Here is an 8,967-nt window from a genome sequence, read left to right on the forward strand (position 1 = left end):
ACAGCTGTCCCTAGGAATGGGCAAGGTATGTACAATCACTGATGAGGTATCCATACAGACAAAGGATTTAAAACTGCTCAGTCTTGCTACAAAAACTGAACAGAGTTAAAAGGAAATGCTGTGGCCTCCCCCTACTAATCACTACTGGATCAAGTCCACAATCTTACTTCATCATATAGAAAATACAATTGATAATATCCCCAACAGAAATCACAATTTGTGAAAATGAAACAAAGTACTTCACTATTCCCAAATTTTGGTTGTATCTCCTGGGCTAGAAGCATTTTGTAGACAAAGGAGTGTTTCACAAAATTCAAATGTCATTCAGATGAAGGGAAAGACATTTTCCACAGAGACTTAAAAATGTCAAACTTTCAAATGGTTCTTACAGCATAAACATTATGTTACAATAGTGTGGATTCTGGGGATCCTTCAGCAGCAAATGCTGATTTAAAGGGCATGGGATCTCTCTAGCTTGATCTGGATTGTTCTTACAGAGTTACACAGAAAGATTTCACTTTATCCCATAGCTTAGTTAAAATGCCTTTTTCTTTTTTTTTTTTTTTGCTCAAGAATAGTTCCAAGTTGAGTAGCATATAAATCTACATCATCATCTATCTCTTCAGCCATCTCTATGAGAGACTTGTCATCTTCCAACATTGAATAAACTCCTAGAACACTGCCCTCCTGTGATCTTGTGCAATTTATTTTCATTTCTATTTATGAGATAGCTTCATGGAAAGTAAGCAATTGTAGAGAAATCTCTGCTTCACTTTTTTCACAAGGAAGTTTTACACCATCTCTCTAATGGGAACTGCCCATTCCCCATTCTGCCTCTCAGTCCTCAATCTGATTTGGTGAGCCATGCATTATTAGATGAACATCCCAGCAGCACAAATTCTTTCACACTATTTACATATTTTAATGTATCAAGAGTATTTTCACAGGATGCCATCCCTCGAGAGTTTGTAACTGTCATGCAGGCAACAGAATGTTCACCCATGAATGAATCTCTCAAGACCTAGGAAAGGAGTAGGAGGTTTATTTTTACCTAAAGCTCTAATGTAGTCCTTCAGTGCTTAAAAGGCTTTTTACTAATTTCAGTACCTTCAAAGCCTCTTTTGCCTGTCTGCACTGGAAGTACCAGCTCCGCTTCCATTTCCAGGAAAATCAATGAGAGACAATTTACTGTATAGTTTTCTTTTCCTTCTAAAAATGATTTGAAACACTGCATGGCTCCAAGATAAATGTGCACTGGCAGATGTTTGACTGGATGTTCTGCAACTGTTGCCTATGTCAGTGAGTTTCAGTACATCTTCAACACATTTGATCTCCTGTTCCCGTAATCCCACTGCTTGACTCTGCTGTTTTCCATCTTCTGGCACTCTTCATTTTGCTTTCCTGTTCATCAAGTCAAATACATTTCCACTATAAATTTCCAAAACAGCTGCATATACTTGAAGTTCTAACTTCTTATAGTTTGACTGCTTTGGCATTAAAAAGAAAAACAAATCTCAAGCTGCTAATGCATGAATTCCTTTAGAACAATTTTGGTTCTTTCCTGAGAAGTCACTTCCCATTGTTTGAGTTTTTCCACTTTCAGCAAGGAAGATAGCCATTCTCCTCTCAAATACAATTTCCCCTAGTGACCTAACTGTAATCCTGTAAACCATTTCATTTAGGAGCTGAGTCATCAAAAGTGGAATCAAAACCCAATGTTTGGTTTTCTTGGTACTTTACTGACACAAAACTAAGAGTAGGTTTATATACCATCACAATATTTTTATTAGGGATCATGATTGCATCAAGATCTTTCATTTGAGTTTCTTTTTTTACTGAATGGTCATTTTCTTATAAAAATACATATCCTATGTTTATTAATAGGATCTTCTGTTGTCAATGGCCTACAATCCCTTTAGAGTCTCTGATCATACAGAATTTTATAATTTGGGTTTGTAGCATCAACATCAGGGGCGCTTAAGTTTTTTATGTTGTAGTCTTTTTTTTTTCTTTCTCTTTCTTTCTCTTCTTTTGTTTTTGTTTTGTTTTTGTAACTTTTCTATCTTTTTTACACAGCAAGAATTTCTATGTGCATTAGGTTTTGAAGAGGAAGACTGTCCAGGAAGTTGACTAGGTCATACACATGCAGAACTAACCACTCTGCTATCTATTGGAGGAAGGTCATTCTTAACAGAATCCAGTCTGTTGATTCTTTACAGTTTTGTTTACTTTGGCTGAGGATACTGGAGGTAGAAGTGTTTCTGGACTGGATTCAATTTCTTCATCAGGAGCAGAGTCAAGGTTGAGTGAAAAGTTGCTCTTCAGGTCAATATTTCTGTTCTTTGTATCTCCATTCTCTATCCATTCAACAGTAATTCTTTCAATATTTTCATTTAAAAAATGTTACTATTGTTGATATATTTCACTAATTTGGGCTTTGAAATTGTTCTCATTTCTTATCTCTCTCCATATGTTTTCTCCTTTACAATAAAAAGTACTTCCAAGCCTGGTTGGATGTCACTCTATATCCCAAACAAGTGACATTAAACATTTTCCCTCAAAGGAACCATCTCTTGCTAGATCTCCACATAAATTCTGATCTGCATGTGGCTGAAGTTGTCCATTAACAGCACCACTGAAGTGGAGTGGGGGATGGTTGTGACTGTCTACATGTGCGTAGAGCCCTCAGGGCATGTATAAATGCCACTGCTGGGCAGTCAGGCACCAGGAGAGAGGGAGGGACCATACTCAATTCCTGAGAGCCAACTCTGGGGACACATATTCCTGTTCATGTAAGTAAATTTAAAAAGCTTCTTCATAAAATTAATGAGATATATAAATGGCCAAAGAGAGAAAATTATCCCAGGCAATACCCACAAATACAGCCAGAGGACATGATGGGCAAATTCTCCAGAAGACAAAGTTGTTTTTAATAAAATGAAGTCTTCATTTTTTATTTTGGTAAATTATCAAGTTGAAAAAAAATGGGACTTAATCCAGTGTAAAAAGTCAATTTCATAGAACTTTATCATAAAACATTGAGGAGTAAAACTGCTGAGTTGACAGATTATATTCTCAATCTTTTAAATTCATTAAATCCTAAAATTCTTTAATTTTATATTCAGTCCTCAAGCTATCCATCATAAATCTGTATACCCTGTACAAAGATGAGAAATCAAAAACTATAAAAGTACACACTCTCCCAACTCAAGATGACTGCATTAATATTAAAAGTGCTATTGATTAAATACATTTGGGTATTTTGTTGATTTGAGATTAACAACTTAAAATGTAAGGTTTAAAACCTCAATCTGTTAATTTCTTATAAATTGTTAAATTTTATGCTCTATTTTTTTTTTTTACATTTTTGCCCTTCATTCACCCTTGCCCTATCAAAAGAAGGGGGAGGGAAAGGAAAATAAATGTTCTGGGAATAAAATCTGGTAAACTGCAACTGAAAACCCATAGGTTTCGTTTGAACAAGATTTCACCAGTTACTTGCTACATGGTATGGGCAGGTTACTTAATTTCTGTGACTGTTAGTATTTTTTTGTTTTGTTTTGTTTTGTTTTGTTTTGTTTTGTTTTGTTTATTTAAGAAGTTGATAAATTGATATGACTATGCCTTCAGAGTTTTAGGATGGCTAAAACTAATGCATGTAAAATAAACAAGATAATGAGTACATTTGGTACTGATTCAATATTTAGCATTAATAAAATTATTTTAAAATGTTACTGCAACATACTGGTTATTTTCTGTAGTCATTAATTATAATCATGATGAGAATCAAAAGTCAAATATTAGAGCCTAGATAATATAGATGAAGCAAAATGAATAACATGGCTAAAAGTAGAGTATTCTTTGTAGAACTATAGTATATATAAATATATGTCCATTTCTTGCCTAACTGGTGTCAATAATGTGAATTTGCACATGAACATAGGGATTTTAGAATTAAGGGGCTTATATTAGTAATGTAAAAAGCAAAACATCTTTTAAGTTAGGCTCAAAGTTATTTGGACAATGTATTATCACTTGTCCTAACACCTCAACCATGTTAGCCTTTCTCTGGACTCTACTAAAGACCAGTTTCCCTGATCTAAAACCTTCTTCTCACAATATGTATCAAATCTTAGTTGGGGGGGGAGGGGCAAGACGGCGGCAGAGCAGGGTCTCCAAGTCACCTGTCCTCAACAAATTACCTAGAAAACCATCCAATCATCCTGAACATCTACGAATTCGGCCTGAGATTTAAAGAGAGACCATCTGGAACGCTACAGTGAGAAGAGTTCGCGCTTCTATCAAGGTAGGAAGACGGGGAAAAAGAAATAAAGGAACAAAAGGCCTCCGAGGGGGAGGGGCCCGCGAGGAGCCGGGCTGAGGCCGGGGGAGTGTCCCCAGGACAGGAGAGCCCCGTCCCGGAGGAGCAGGAGCTGCACCGACCTTCCCGGGGGAAAGGCCTCCCGGGGAATTGGAGCAGGATCCCCAGAAAGGCGGGGATGCCCTCGGGCTCCCGGGGACACTAACAGGCACCTGCGCCCCGGAGAGTGCGCCGAGCTCCCTAAGGGCTGCAGCGCAGGCGGGACCCGGAGCAGCTCGGAGGGGCTCGGGCGGCGGCTCCGCGGAGGGGGCTGCGGGGCTCCGGGAGCAGCTCAGCGGCGGCGGCTCGGGCGAAGGAAGAAGCTCCGCGGAGGGGGCGGCGCGGCTCCGGGAACAGCTCGGAGGGGCTCGGGCTGCGGCTCCGCGGAGGGGGCTGCACCGCCAGGAGCGCGAATCCAACAGCGCAGGCCCCGGAGCACAGGGCGCCGGGACACAGCCCAGGATCCGGCCTCCCCCAGGGACAGGCAGAGGCCGGGAGGACCCAGGACAGCAAGGACGCTCCTGCCCCAAGCTGAGCACATCAGCGGCCCCGCCCCGGAGCCCCCAGGCCCTGCAGACGGAGAGCCCCGGAGCTACTGCGGGAGCTGACTCCAGGGTCCCAGAGCTGCCCCCGCCACTGTGGCTTCCTCCCGGGGCCTCACGGGGTGAACAACCCCCACTGAGCCCTGCACCAGGCAGGGGCAGAGCAGCTCCCCCAAGTGCTAACACCTGAGAATCAGCACAGCAGGCCCCTCCCCCAGAAGACCAGCGACAGGGACCAGTTCCAAGGGAAGTCAAGGGACTTAAAGTAGACAGAATCAGAAGATACTCCCCGTGGTTTTTGTTTTTGTTTTTTTTATTTTTGTTTTTGGTTTTTTTTTGTGTTTTTTTTTTTTTTGTTTCTTTCTTCTTGATTTCTGATTGCTTACCCCACCCCACCCCTTTTGTTTTCTCCTTTCTTTCTTTTTCTTTCTTTTTCTTCTCTTTTTCCCCTTTTTTTATTTCTCTTTTTTCTTTTTCTCTTTTCTTTCCTTCTCTCTCTTTTTCTCCTTTTCCCAATACAACTTGTTTTTGGCCACTCTGCACTGAGCAAAATGACTAGAAGGAAAACCTCACCTCAAAAAAAAGAATCAGAAACAGCCCTCTCTCCCACAGAGTTGCAAAATATGGATTACAATTCAATGTCAGAAAGCCAATTCAGAAGCACTATTTTACAGCTACTGGTGGCTCTAGAAAAAACCATAAAGGACTCAAGAGACTTCATGACTGCAGAATTTAGATCCAATCAGGCAGAAATTAAAAATCAATTAAATGAGATGCAATCCAAGCTAGAAGTCCTAACGACGAGGGTTAACGAGGTGGAAGAACGAGTGAGTGACATAGAAGACAAGTTGATGGCAAAGAGGGAAACTGAGGAAAAAAGAGACAAGCAATTAAAAGACCATGAGGATAGATTAAGGGAAATAAATGACAGCCTGAGGAAGAAAAACCTACGTTTAATTGGGGTTCCTGAGGGCGCCGAAAGGGACAGAGGGCCAGAATATGTATTTGAACAAATCCTAGCTGAAAACTTTCCGAATCTGGGAAGGGAAACAGGCATTCAGATCCAGGAAATAGAGAGATCCCCCCCTAAAATCAACAAAAACCGTTCAACACCTCGACATTTAATAGTGAAGCTTGCAAATTCCAAAGATAAGGAGAAGATCCTTAAAGCAGCAAGAGACAAGAAATCCCTGACTTTTATGGGGAGGGATATTAGGGTAACAGCAGACCTCTCCACAGAGACCTGGCAGGCCAGAAAGGGCTGGCAGGATATATTCAGGGTCCTAAATGAAAAGAACATGCAACCAAGAATACTTTATCCAGCAAGGCTTTCATTCAAAATGGAAGGAGAGATAAAGAGCTTCCAAGATAGGCAGGAACTGAAAGAATATGTAACCTCCAAACCAGCTCTGCAGGAAATTTTAAGGGGGACTCTTAAAATTCCCCTTTAAGAAGAAGTTCAGTGGAACAATCCACAAAAACAAGGACTGAATAGATATGATGACACTAAACTCATATCTATCAATAGTAACTCTGAACGTGAACGGGCTTAATGACCCCATCAAAAGGCGCAGGGTTTCAGACTGGATAAAAAAGCAGGACCCATCTATTTGCTGTCTACAAGAGACTCATTTTAGACAGAAGGACACCTACAACCTGAAAATAAAAGGTTGGAGAACCATTTACCATTCAAATGGTCCTCAAAAGAAAGCAGGGGTTGCCATCCTTATATCAGATAAATTAAAATTTACCCCAAAGACTATAGTGAGAGATGAAGAGGGACACTATCTCATACTCAAAGGATCTATCCAACAAGAGGACTTAACAATCCTCAATATATATGCCCCGAATGTGGGAGCTGCCAAATATTTAAACCAATTAATAACCAAACTCAAGAAATACCTTGATAATAATACACTTATACTTGGTGACTTCAATCTAGCTCTTTCTACCCTGGATAGGTCTTCTAAGCACAACATCTCCAAAGAAACGAGAGCTTTAAATGATACACTGGACCAGATGGATTTCACAGATATCTACAGAACTTTACATCCAAGCTCAACTGAATACACATTCTTCTCAAGTGCACATGGAACTTTCTCCAGAATAGACCACATACTGGGTCACAAATCGGGTCTGAACCGATACCAAAAGATTGGGATAGTCCCCTGTATATTCTCAGACCATAATGCCTTGAAATTAGAACTTAATCACAACAAGAAATATGGAAGGACCACAAACACGTGGAGGTTAAGGACCATCCTGCTAAAAGATGAAAAGGTCAACCAGGAAATTAAGGAAGAATTAAAAAGATTCATGGAAACTAATGAGAATGAAGATACAACCGTTCAAAATCTTTGGGATGCAGCAAAAGCAGTCCTGAGGGGGAAATACATCGCAATACAAGCATCCATTCAAAAACTGGAAAGATCTCAAATTCAAAAGCTCACCTTACACATAAAGGAACTAGAGAAAAAGCAACAAATAGACCCCACCCCCAGCAGCAGAAGAGAGTTAATTAAAATTCGAGCAGAACTCAATGATATCGAGACCAAAAGAACTGTGGAACAGATCAACAGAACCAGGAGTTGGTTCTTTGAAAGAATTAATAAGATAGATAAACCATTAGCCAACCTTATTAAAAAGAAGAGAGAGAAGGCTCAAATTAATAAAATCATGAATGAGAAAGGAGGTATCACTACCAACACCAAGGAAATACAAACGATTTTAAAAACATATTATGAACAGCTGTACGCCAATAAATTAGGAAATCTAGAAGAAATGGACGCATTCCTGGAAAGCCACAAACTACCAAAACTGGAGCAGGAAGAAATAGAAAACCTGAACAGGCCAATAACCAGGGAGGAAATTGAAGCAGTCATCAAAAACCTCCCAAGACACAAGAGTCCAGGGCCAGATGGCTTCCCAGGGGAATTCTATCAAGCGTTTAAAGAAGAAATCATACCTATTCTACTAAAGCTGTTTGGAAAGATAGAAAGAGATGGAGTACTTCCAAATTCGTTCTACGAGGCCAGCATCACCTTAATTCCGAAACCAGACAAAGACCCCACCAAAAAGGAGAATTACAGACCAATATCCCTGATGAACATGGATGCAAAAATTCTCAACAAGATACTAGCCAATAGGATCCAACAACACATTAAGAAAATTATTCACCATGACCAAGTAGGATTTATCCCTGGGACACAAGGCTGGTTCAACACTCGTAAAACCATCAATGTGATTCATCATATCAGCAAGACAAAAACCAAGAACCATATGATACTCTCATTAGATGCAGAGAAAGCATTTGACAAAATACAGCATCCATTCTTGATCAAAACCCTTCAGAGTGTTGGGATAGAGGGAACTTTCCTCGACATCTTAAAAGCCATCTACGAAAAGCCCACAGCAAATATCATTCTCAATGGGGAAGCACTGGGAGCCTTTCCCCTAAGATCAGGAACAAGACAGGGATGTCCACTCTCACCACTGCTGTTCAACATCGTTCTGGAAGTCCTCGCCTCAGCAATCAGACAACAAAAAGACATTAAAGGCATTCAAATTGGCAAAGAAGAAGTCAAACTCTCCCTCTTCGCCGATGACATGATACTCTACATAGAAAACCCAAAAGCCTCCACCCCAAGATTGCTAGAACTCATACAGCAATTTGGTAGCGTGGCAGGATACAAAATCAATGCCCAGAAATCAATGGCATTTCTATACACTAACAATGAGACTGAAGAAAGAGAAATTAAGGAGTCAATCCCATTTGCAATTGCACCCAAAAGGATAAAATACCTAGGAATAAACCTAACCAAAGAGGTAAAAGATCTATACCCTAAAAACTATAAAACACTTCTGAAAGAAATTGAGGAAGACACAAAGCGATGGAAAAATATTCCATGCTCATGGATTGGCAGAATTAATATTGTAAAAATGTCAATGTTACCCAGGGCAATTTACACATTTAATGCAATCCCTATCAAAATACCATGGACTTTCTTCAGAGAGTTAGAACAAATTATTTTAAGATTTGTGTGGAATCAGAAAAGACCCCGAATA

General features: G+C 40.1%; 1 pseudogene; it reads right to left on the bottom strand.

The window, feature by feature from the left end:
- Positions 1–491: 491 nt before the first annotated feature.
- On the bottom strand, positions 492–2,394 carry LOC121492545 (annotated as a pseudogene).
- Positions 2,395–8,967: the final 6,573 nt, after the last annotated feature.

Source organism: Vulpes lagopus, chromosome 6 (genome assembly GCF_018345385.1).
Source record: "Vulpes lagopus strain Blue_001 chromosome 6, ASM1834538v1, whole genome shotgun sequence".
NCBI classification, from domain to species: Eukaryota; Metazoa; Chordata; class Mammalia; order Carnivora; family Canidae; genus Vulpes; species Vulpes lagopus.